Source organism: Echeneis naucrates, chromosome 18 (assembly GCF_900963305.1).
Source record: "Echeneis naucrates chromosome 18, fEcheNa1.1, whole genome shotgun sequence".
NCBI lineage: Eukaryota > Metazoa > Chordata > Actinopteri > Carangiformes > Echeneidae > Echeneis > Echeneis naucrates.
Genome location: NC_042528.1, coordinates 15,195,104 through 15,207,385, shown reverse-complemented (window position 1 = coordinate 15,207,385; position 12,282 = coordinate 15,195,104). Strand labels below are relative to the sequence as shown.

General features: G+C 42.6%; 2 non-coding genes across 2 annotated transcripts; one reads left to right on the top strand and one right to left on the bottom strand.

Annotated features, from left to right (window-relative positions):
* The first annotated feature begins 6,300 nt into the window (after positions 1-6,300).
* Positions 6,301-6,378, top strand: trnag-gcc (transfer RNA glycine (anticodon GCC)). The gene has a single exon. It is a non-coding gene; the product is annotated as a tRNA-Gly (tRNA).
* Positions 6,379-11,966: 5,588 nt separating this feature from the next.
* Positions 11,967-12,037, bottom strand: trnag-gcc (transfer RNA glycine (anticodon GCC)). Its single transcript has one exon. It is a non-coding gene; the product is annotated as a tRNA-Gly (tRNA).
* Between the last annotated feature and the right edge of the window lie 245 nt (positions 12,038-12,282).

Here is a 12,282-nt window from a genome sequence, read left to right as displayed (position 1 = left end):
TGTCAGGACGTCCTGAAGGATCCAGTCTCTACCAGCTGTGGACACTGGGTCTGCAGACAGTGCTGCACCTCACACTGGGACCAGTCTGCTTCTTCAGGAGACTCCTCCTGTCCCCAGTGTGGACAAAGATCCAGAACCAGACCAGGTCTAAAGACCAGCCCTGAGCAGAGTGAGACTGAACTTCTGACTTTTTCATCAGATCCTCAGACTCTCTGTCTGCAGTCTGACGTTGTCTCCTCTCTGTCAGCAGATCGTGTTCTACAGGAGGTTTTAGATCAACATAAGATCAGTCTGAGGACCAGATGTCAACATGTGACTGAAGGAACAGGAACAGGAAGTGGAACCCTCCTCAACAGGATCTACACTGAGCTCTACATCACAGAGGGACAGAGTGAAGAGGTTAATACCCAACATGAGGTGAGGCAGCTGGAGAGAACTTCTAAGAAGAAGAGCCTCCATGATGCTCCAATCAAATGTCACCACATCTTTAAAGTCTCACCTGACCAGCAGCGTCCCATCAGACTGGTTCTGACCAACGGCGTCGCTGGAGTTGGAAAAACTTTCTCTGTGCAGAAGTTCAGTCTGGACTGGGCAGAGGGCTTGGAGAACCAGGATGTCAGTCTGCTGGTTCTGCTTTCATTCAGGGAGCTGAACCTGATCAGAGATCAGCAGTACAGTCTTCTCAGGCTGCTTCATGTTTTCCATCCAACATTACAGAAGATCACAACAGAGCAGCTGGCTGCCTGTAAAGTTCTGTTCATCCTGGATGGCCTGGATGAAAGCAGACTTTCACTGGACTTCACCAACAGGGAGGTCGTGTCTGACTTCACACAGGAGTCATCGGTCCACCTGCTGCTGACAAACCTCATCCAGGGGAATCTGCTTCCCTCGGCTCTGGTCTGGATCACTTCCAGACCTGCAGCAGCCAGTCAGATCCCTCCTTCATGTGTTGACAGGCTAACAGAAGTCCGAGGCTTCACTGACGCCCAGCAGGAGGAGTACTTCAGGAGGAGGTCCAGGGATGAAGAGCTGTCCAACAAAATCATCTCACACATCAAGAAGTCCAAGAGCCTTCACATCATGTGTCAAGTCCCAGTTTTCTGCTGGATCATCGCTACAGTTCTGGAGCACATGTTGACTACAGACCAGCAAGGAGAGCTGCCCCAGACCATGACTGACCTGTACTCACACTTCCTGCTGGTCCAGACCAGGAGGAAGAGGATCAAGTACCATGGGGGACATGAGACAAGTCCACAGGAGCTGATGGAGGCTGACAGGGAAGTTCTTCTGAAGCTGGGCAGGCTGGCGTTTGAACATCTGGAGAAAGGGAACATCATGTTCTACCAAGAAGACCTGGAGCAGTGTGGTCTTGATGTCACAGAGGCCTCGGTGTACTCAGGACTCTGTACTGAGATCTTCAAAGCAGAGAGTGTGATCTTCCAGAAAACAGTCTACTGCTTTCTTCATCTGAGTGTTCAGGAGTTTCTGGCTGCAGTCTACATGTTCCACTGTCACACCAACAGGAAAAAGGAGGTCCTGAAGGGCTTTCTGGGAAAAAAACAGCAAGATTCAGCCTTGGAGGACTTCCTGATCACAGTCCTGGAGAAATCCTTTGAAAGTGAAAATGGTCACCTGGACCTGTTTGTCCGCTTCCTTCATGGTCTCTCTCTGCAGTCCAACCAGAGACTCTTAGGAGGTCTGCTGGGTCAGACAGAAACCAAACCAGAGACCATCCAGAGAGCCATTAACAACCTGAAGAGGATGAACAGTTATTTTACCTCTCCTGACAGAAGCATCAACATCTTCCACTGTCTGATGGAGCTGAAGGATCACTCAGTTCATCAGGAGATCCAGGAGTTCCTGAAGTCAGAGAACAGATCAGAGAAGAAACTCTCCCTGATCCACTGCTCAGGTCTGGCCTACATGCTACAGATGTCAGAGAACGTTCTGGATGAGTTAGACCTGAAGAAGTACAACACATCAGAGGAGGGACGACGGAGACTGATCCCAGCTGTGATGAACTGCAGGAAGGCTCGGTGAGTCCACTCTCATTCTCATCAATCCTTCTGATGTGTTTAAATCCAATCTGATTCAGATGGTTTTTCACTGTCAGCTGTTTGTTTTCAGATGATTCAAATGCTGCCAGAGATAAATATTCACTTAGTTGTGTTTCTAGTGGAAATCCTAAAGACTGAGGACATCAGCAGGTATCAGTGACTGATCATCTTCACCAGCTTCACTGTTCACTGAGCTCAACTCAGTGAAAATCAAAACCATAGAGAGCCAAATGTTTTCAAGTCAGCATGGCCTCATAGTCCCTCAGAGGAGACAAACCTGGATGAGGTCCCTGACAGACCGAGGACACATTTTATGTCTTCACCTGAAAATTGGATTAAAACTCAATGTGAGAGAGATGAGAACAAAAGTTCCATGTCAGAGTGAAAAAATTCAGTGAGAAGACAAAATCTGAATCAGAAGAGAAGTCTGAGTCTTTAGTCCTCAAACCCTCCAGACGAATATGTAGTTTCCTCTGTCACAGTGACATATTGTGTAATATGTGTCATCACAGACTTGTTGGTTGTGGACTCTCAAAGACTGAGTGCAATGTTGTGGCTTCAGCTCTAAAGTCCAACCCCTCCCATCTGAGAGACCTGGACCTGAGTCAGAACCACATAGAGGATTCAGGACTGAAGCTGGTGTGTGCTGGACTGGAGAGTCCAAACTGTGGACTGGAGACTCTGAGGTCAGTTCACTGACTGGACCTGCTGTAGTTTGAATGTTGTGCTGTTGTTTGGATGATGTGTGTTTAGACATGATGGTGACTCAATAACACAAAGATCATTGAGGACATTTCTGATTTATTTATATCAATGATTTGATCTTCATCTTTTATTCTTTACTCAGGTTGAAGAACTGCAGTTTGTCAGAGATCAGCTGTTCTTCTCTGGTCTCAGCTCTGAAGTCCAACCCCTCCCATCTTAGAAAACTGGACCTGAATCAGAACGACCTGAAGGATTCAGATCTGAAGGATCTTTCTGGTCTTGTGAAGAGTCCAGACTTCAGACTGGAGACTCTGAGGTCAGTAGAGTTGGACTCAGTTCATGTTCCTTTGAGTAATATTGTTTAAATCCAGTATCAGAGCAAAACTCCTGTGAACCTTCAAACTCCTCAGTGAAGCTGTGAGAGGAGAACAGAAACAGATTTCAGAATTAGAAAGAAAGACAGAGAGAAAACAGTCAGCCAATCAGATCAGTCAGAGGACTGTTGTGATCATGTGACCATCAAATGAAGCAGATTCCAGCTGAAGAACTCAGAGATGTTCGGATTCTGGTCCTCGTCCATCAAACTGTCAGATCTGAGCTGAGACTGTTTGTTCTCTGATCAGGTTCATCTGTCACAGCTCTGAGATCAGTCTGACTGAAAGCTGCACATCACTGATCTTCTTTCATCACACTGTCAGCATGTGGTCTTTCTGCAGACCAGAATCCTGTCTGTCTGTCTGTCTGTCTGTCTGCCTGTCTACCTGTCTCTCTGTTTAAATTAACCTTTGGTAAATCATCAGTAAAGTGATGAACCTTCATGACTCAGCTCTTTATCTCCACTGTGGACTCAGAGAAATGTGCTGAGTCAGCAGACTTGAGGTCTGTGAGTTTCCAGCTCAGTGTGTTCACTCCAACACGTTAACATGAGCTGAGAGGAAGCAGCTGCTGCACATCTGGACTGAACAGGACTGAAGTCCCTGCAGGTCTTTATGCTGGATCTGCATCACTGACTGACAGCTGATGGACAGAGTCAGGAAACACTGATGGATCTGCTCTCTTCTTCTCTTCATAGCTGCTGGTGGTGAAGAGGAAGGTGTCTGCTGATGGAGGATCAGCTGCTTCCTGATGATCCAGATGTTGCAGCAGCAGCTTGTCCAGACTCTGGACCATGTTCCTGGGAGGTGGAGAGGAGAGCTTCATCCAGCAGAGACTGACAGAGGAATCAGAACTGGTCTGAGAACAGAGTCCAGTCCACCATGATCCCAGAGACTCCTCAAGTCCTCCTCTCCTCTCAGCCAGCTCCTCCAAACTCCACCTGGGGTTTAGGTTCAGCTTCTTCTGGACCCTTTGGGCTGCTTTGGGGACATTTATACAAGCATTTTTTTTGTTCGTATAAAATATTTCCATGTGAAATATTTAACTGTCAGTCGGCACTGATTAAACTTTTAAATAGGCCCTTTCTTCACTTCATAAAATGTAATTGTGTGTTTTTTTTTTAATCATTATCTCAACTAATTCTTATTTTTAACATGTTCCAAAAAAAGTATGTAAATACATAACAGGATGCTGAAAGAGCAGAACTCAGAGGACACTGCAATTTTTATTTCTTGTACTAAAAGACCTTTGTAAGACAAACAATGTCCTGTTTTAATCTGTGTGTGTGGTGATGATGCGGCCTGGGTGGGGATATTGTTTATTTTTATATTTTAATGTTTAAAGAACTTTGTGTAACATTGCTATTAGTTTGAAAAGTTTTGTATTAATAAAGTTCAAATTATTGATATAGTGATATAATATTGTCTGAATGTGCTGCTGCTGAACTGGGACTCATGAGTTCCACTCTGAACCAATGAGTCATGAATCATGAGTCTGACTGTGAACCAGTCTACAGTATGTGCTGTGGGTGAGTGACAGCTCATAGCGGGGAGGGAAAGGGAGTGAAACAGCAAACCAGAGCTGCTGCTTTGCCTCCTTCTTTCTATATGAACATGAGCACCATGATGCACACTGCTGTGTTCTCATATCAAGCTCATGTTCACCTTCTTTCTTTCACAGGGAGAACATGAAAGAAGCTGAAGCTGAACTCAGCCTTCCAACTTTAGTGCTCCGTGTCACAGACTGATCCATTTTCTGACGTTATAGTCCACACCAGGCTGCAGCCTCTCTGTGTGACACTTTGTTCATCATTATTTTCACACTTTAGTTCCTGCTTCTTTTCATTTAGGCTCCATGTAGGCTGTTCATGATGACTTTGTTTGTGTGTGGCTGTTTTCTTCTGAGTGTGGGATCTCTGTCTGAATGAAAGTTTCACAATCACTGCCTCAGACTGCATTCAGAAGGAATTGTTGAAGTCATAGAAGCTGAAGAGTTGATGATCAGAGGCTGACAGCTAAAGGAAGCTAGAATGCACACTGCTCTCTGACAGAGTCGGCCTCCCTCCACATTTAGGAGGCTTTTTCACTTCTTACAACAGCTGACAAAGGGCTCATCTGGGATTTGAACCCCGGACCTTTCACACCCTGAGCCAGAATCATCCTGATTGTTCCTGGAATGGTTTGGTTAGTCAGAGTGTGTCTGTGTGTGTTCTTGTCTCTCTGAGTGGTTGGAAATGAAAATGGAGATCGGTAGAAGCAGATGACTCTGAGGATGAATGAATGTTTCTCTGACAACATCAACAACCGTTTACTCACCTCACAAAGAGACGGTGTGACGTCACTGGAGATCAATGACATTTCCTGTCCTTCATCGCTCTCCCACGCGACACCAGCTCAAACGTCACACTCGCATTAGATTCAGCCGGAACGGCGCATGCGCACGAAGAATCTCAAGCTTGTCTCGCGAACGAATGAAGTGAAACACAAATCAGCTGTTATTCGACAAATAAGTGGCGTTAAATTGAACTAAAACCAAATCTGTTGGTTTGTTCCTCCTTCTACTTATTAAAATGTGTCTTTTCCTGCTTTCACTCATTTTTGGAATCTGTGTTTGAATTTCTGAATTTGAATTTGTGCTCATTCAACAGAATGAGCGAAGCGTCGCACCTCGTCCACTGTGTGTGTGTGTGTGTGTGTGTGTGTGTGTGTGTGTGTGTGTGTGTGTGCTCTCTCTGCTGGTCTGAGCTCTCAGTTCATTTAAATACTTTGTTGGATCTGTCTGTCTGTATCATGTCAGAAACTCTGAAACACTCTGAACTTCTTTAAAACACGGTGGATTTACTGATATGAAAGTGTCCAGCAGTCCATAATGGATTATTATAGAAAGATATCAACTTTAATGTAAATACATTGTTGCATATAAACACAGAAATTACAATAATCATCTGTAAAACTTGTAAAAAATGTTGCCGTCTCACTCAGCGGAGGAACAAAGGAGGAGCTTGTGTTTGAACCTGTGTGAGAAAAACAGAAAAAAGAAGACTCCCTGATCGGGTTAGTTGCCACGTTATAAAATGCAGGAAGTACTTCAGAACATGCCAGCAAGTGTTGAAGGCTGCCGATGACTGGAGAATCGTGACGTCATTGTAAAACTCATTACACAAGCATTGGTGGTTCAGTGGTAGAATTCTCGCCTGCCACGCGGGAGGCCCGGGTTCGATTCCCGGTGGCAGACCAAGGCTTCAGTCTGCGCACATCTTCCACATGTGATGGCACACACACTGTGTATTGTGGCAACATCCGTCCCCTCAGAGAGAATCTGCTCTTTAACCCTCCTGTCGTTTTCACCCCCCGCCCCTTACTTTAGTGTTCCTGCTCTGTTTTATACGGTGGCCGGTAAGTGCAAAACAAAATGACAAAGTGCCACACTTTTAGAAAAAGTGAAACAAATTTACATGTTAAGAAACATTTTTACATTTTATTCAACAAAATTACACAAGAAAAACACTTTTACAACGGACAAAACAAACTTACATTTTATAAAACAAATTTCCAAACGACAGAATCTTCCGGAAGGGGAATGTACCAAATGCCGGAAGTGATCCAGAAGAAGATTGACTGTGAGCTCAAAAAGTTTGTATCAGTTTGTGTGCCGGGAAAACTTAGCAGGCATAGATTAAATGATGTTTTGGCCGTTTTGTGGAAACAACTTGAGCCAATTTATGCGGTTGTGTTTTCCGTGCGGACGATCTGTAGAATGTTTAACGTTGATGAACGGACCAGACGGAAGGAGCACGCGCACAGGAGACATCTAATAAACAGCCGGAAAATGCTAAACAATCTAAGTGTAGCATCGCGCTAACTAGCTGAAGCCGCTGTCAGACATGCAGTGAATTAAAGTGCACCGTTTCATTTAGCAGCCAATCGTTGTCTTCACGGAATAGCAACGCGTTTAGTTAGTATGCGTTGCTAGTTTTTATTTATTTATTTTTGTTTTACGCTTTCAGTTACGCTAAATGCACAATTGTTGTTGATTGTTTTAGCTGCTGCTAACTTTATGTTTTGATACGGAACTCCGTTCATTCCAGCAGAACAACCATGAACATCATATAAACAATTCATGGAGGACAGAAAGTCAAAGTCAAAAGAACTGTGGGCCGAAAGGAAACAGGTCCAGGTACGTGTGTGGATATATCTGTAAAATATGGAAGTAAATATGTGTGTGTGTGAAATGAATGATATCTTTTTGTTATTTTAGCAGATAAACATGGATTTATGGCGCCACATGGAGCTGATTTAAAAGCTCAGAGAGTGAAAACACTCCCATTATATACAGATCCGGAGGTAGCAGCACCTGATCTACTGAAGCATGATGTGAAGTTTACACGGTGCAAACATCAGCCTGCGGACTCTTAAAAGGATGATTCCTCTCCAAACGCCATCAGGTTGGAACTTCGTGGACCTGGACAACTGTTTGGCTATCGGACGATGTGGCAGGTACTCAGACAAAAGTCCAATCTTGGAGTGAAGAGAGATGATGTGATGAATGAGAGAGCACGCAGAAGGTTTCTAAGAAGAAGCTGCTACTCAATGGGAGCGAACTGTATGTGGCATGCAGATGGTTCTGATAAACTGGCTCTCTCAGGACGCATGGATGGATTTTTTCACCTAAAGTGCTGTGGCTCCAATGTGGACCGACAAATAACAAGAAGCCAACAGTGATCGCTGAGAATCTCCTCTCATGAGACTGAGGACTGATTGTGGCACGGAGAATGGCATTATGGCTGCCATTCAGTCTCCCCTACGCCTCCATCATGATGACTGCTGCTCTGGGCCGTCCAGCCACATGTATGGCTCATCCACGAATAAGCAGCGTGTTGAATCCTGGTGGGCCATATTTAGAAGGGGAAGGTAAGTGGCCTTCATGAAGTCATTTTATTATGACTGACCTTTCATTTGATTTTTATCTTTATGTTCTATCGCAGATGAACTCCTCTAAACATATATAATAATTGAGGCTGGGACTTTAACGCGTTCATTTCAATTCACTCATTACAAAGCCTTTAATTAAATATATTTTGGTGGAGTTCCACTTCTAATAATAATCTATATTTACTTCCGATTCTATCCATTTCTACAGGTCTCAGTTCTGGATGGAGTTGTTTGCTGGATACTTCAACGGGAGCCATGAGCATCAGTGCCTTCTGAGATGTTGCTATGGTGATGTTGGATGAGTGTGTGAGACTGTGGAACAGTCACAGGATTCACACTTCCAGAACAGCGTCATGTCCAATGAACTGTACTGCTGACCACACAGGTAATATTGGTGATGGATTGATATTTCCATGTTTGTTTTATTTATTTATTGCTAAAATGTAAATAAATGCTATTTATTGTATCTAACACAGATTTGGCTCCACAGACTGGATTTGAGATTGAACCAGCTGATTTGGATGCTGTTCCAGAGGCGAGCCTGTCAATAGCTCCATGTGGGGACTCAAACATGCAGGAGGACTTTGACTTTGTTATGGAGCACAAACAACTACAGAAGCCAGAGAACTGGGAGTCTGCAACAGAACTGTACATGAAGCTGAAAGAAACTGCTCAGCTGTGAGTCAGTGACAAAGGGAATTTTCCCTTCCTGCATTATCAAGTGCTTACTCATTGGGGTTTCTGTCCTATTTCTATTTTATTTATTTTTTAAATTAATAATTTTTTTTAATATACATGTCAAGAGCCATGAGATGACTGTGCTGTGATTTGGTATTAGACAAGTAACACAGAATTGAATCAAATATTGCCATGACTGAAAAACATGCAATTTTTCTGTTTTAAAATAGTTTGGAAAAAACTCATAACCAATCTATCACAGATGCAATCAGAAGGTAATATTTGCAATTTTTTTATTGTTTGTAAACATAACATTTGCATTCCCATTGTTTCATTTCTTCAGATGAACAGGTACCAGAATCATTTGGAAACATCACAAGGAAAAGTGAATGACAAACTATGAAATCTGATTTGGAGTGGTGGACAAAGACCACTCAAAGACACAGTCGCCCAAAGTTTGACTTTCTTTAAGTCTCCTGTTACTTCCTGATGGACTGAGGTCAGGTTTGAAGAGTCTCAAGTTCCAGACCAGTGAGTGGCTTTTCAGAGTGGCACAGGACAGGGGCCAGCAAAGTAGGCTGTTGCTGCAGTGCAGTCAGAAACTGAAGAGCTGAAAGACCATCTTTGAATCTAAAAAAGTGACCACAAACATTGTTTCACATTTAAATGACCTAAAGAAACTTCAATGTTTTCTAAAATGACTATCCACCCAAACATATAGAAATGAGTAAAAATGGTTGTGTGTTGAACATTACTGATTTAAAGAAGAACTCTGTGTCTTGCTTTGCACTTGGCAGGGTAAATGTTTTTGAAAAATAGTTCAAGTAACAAAGCGTATGTCATGTGATATATAAAGTTAATGATCATTAACCATTAGTATTGTTTACATCTAACCCTGTTCATACCATTTGCATTGTACACCAAGAACTGATGTCCTTCTGGTCCATCAGAAATGGGCCGGTCTTTCAGATGTTTCATCAGTAGAGTTAAAGACTCTCGTCTCGGCCCACCTGTGTCAATTCCTTCTTCCAAAACAGCATCATCGGTGAATTTTACCAGCATGTCACAGGTTTCAGAATATGTTGAACATCTTACAAATGCAAATATCTTTCCCATGTTATCAATAAATTAATATTAAAATTAAGTGAATCACTGTTGTGTTTTTTTACTTACCTGTAGCAAGTACTCCTGACTGGATTTGTTTCAGGTGGATCCAGATCCTCAGTGTCAGATATTACTGTCTGAAAAACAAATGAAAATGTCTGAAACAACACACTGAAAGCAAAGAACATCAGGCTGCCATAATCTGCCTTAATACCTGTCCAGGCTGAGCTGTGGATGAATCTCTGAAACATGATAAAATTGATAAACTGATGAACTTTATGATACAGAGTATAACAGAGCTTTGAGTAATATTTAGAGGTAGAGAGGAACCATAAGATTTATAAATAAGAGATTATTTTGTTATAAATGATATTACATGTATGGTATTTTCTACCACATGTTCATCACAATCACATCAACAACTTAAAGACAAATGACTTCTTTTGTAAAAACTAATACCTACCCTTTATCTTCAGGTTTTCATTTGGGAGAACTGTGTTTTTTTGGTTCAAAAACCTGAGAAGAAAAGCACACAATTGTCAGCAACTTTAAACAGCTTCCATTATTGTTCCCTCACCACATACAGTATATATCAATGGTGAAAGGTTATCAGGGTGTCTGATTGGAATAGTAAATGCCAAATAATCAAGACTTGGTTCTTAGACTTTATGCTTGAAACCAAATGCAAATCTATCAAATAAATAAAAACTGAATGAAAGTACAAAATGTAAAAAAGAACGTACCACAGTGTCAGCTGCATTGAATTCAGCTGTGCTCCTCCATGTGATGACAACTTCAGAATCAGAGTCTGATGTATCAACCTCTGTAGTAAAAACAAACAACACATTATTAATTATGCTACATCAGAGTAAATAAATATGTAAAAATATTGAATGAAGAGATCCACAAACCTCCTCTAAAGTGTGTTTCTAGGCAAATGAAAAAAGTGCCTTTCCTATTTCCTTTTTATATTCTGCCAGTTTGAATGGGCTTTCTGACCCAGGCACATGGAGCACCTCTGAATAGTCTGGATACAAAAGAAGGTCTGCTCCTTCATCCATCTTCTTGTTAATTGTTCTCATTTCTTGGACAGCTTGCTTCAGTAGATCAGGTGCTGCTACCTCCGGAACTGTATATAATGGGAGTGTTTTCCCTCTCTGAGCTTTTAAATCAGCTCCACGTGGCGCCATCAATCCATGTTTATCTGCTAAAATAACAAAAAGATATCATTCATTTCACACACACACACATTTACTTCCATATTTTACAGATATATCCACACACGTACCTGGACCTGTTTCCTTTCGGCTTCAGCTAGTTAGCGCTATGCTACACTTAGTTTGTTTAGCATTTTCCGGCTGTTTATTAGATGTCTCCTGTGCGCGTGCTCCTTCCGTCTGGTCCGTTCATCAACGTTAAACATTCTACAGATCGTCCGCACGGAAAACACAACCGCGTAAATTGGCTCAAGTTGTTTCCACAAAACGGCCAAAACATCTTTTACTCCATGCTGCCATAAACTTTCACTCGGCAAAGTTTTCCCGCCACACAAACTGATACAAACATTTTGAGCTCACAGTCAATCTTCTTCTGGATCACTTCCGGCATTTGGTACATTCCACTTCCGGAAGATTCTGTCGTTTGGAAATTTGGTTTCGGGATTTGTAAAAGTGTTCTGCCACTTGTAAATTTGTTTTGTCCGTGGTAAATTTTTTTTTCTTATGTAATTTTGTTGAATAAAATGTAAAAATGTTTCCCAACACATAAAAGTGTTTGGCACTTTGTAATTTAGCTTTGCACTTACCGGCCACCGTATCAAACAGAGCAGGAACACTAAAGTAAGGGGCGGGGGGTGAAAACGACAGGAGGGTTAAAGAGCAGATTCTCTCTGAGGGGACGGATGTTGCCACAATACACAGTGTGTGTGCCATCACATGTGGAAGATGTGTGCAGACTGAAGCCTTGGTCTGCCACCAGCTCAGAGGGGCTGCACTTCTACTGACCACCAGGGGGCTCCACTGGTTGTTTCACAAAGTCACAGTGTGTTGGAGTCTATCAGGGTATTTTCCAAGCAGCACTGTGTTTCTAACATCTGGATGTTGGTAAAGAGTTACTCTGCATTGGCCGGGAATCGAACCCGGGCCTCCCGCGTGGCAGGCGAGAATTCTACCACTGAACCACCAATGCTGATTTAGTGAGTTTTACCATGGCGTCAGGGAGAGTCTTCTTCTATACCATGACGTTACGAATCTCCAGGCTTCAGCAGGCTTCAATACTTGCTGGCATGTTCAGAAGTACTTCTTGCATTTTATAACACTTTCATATCAGTAAATCCAGCGTGTTTTAATGAAGTTCAGAGTGTTTCAGAGTTTCTGACATGATACAGACAGACAGATCCAACAAAGCATTTAAATGAACATTAAACGAAGTAT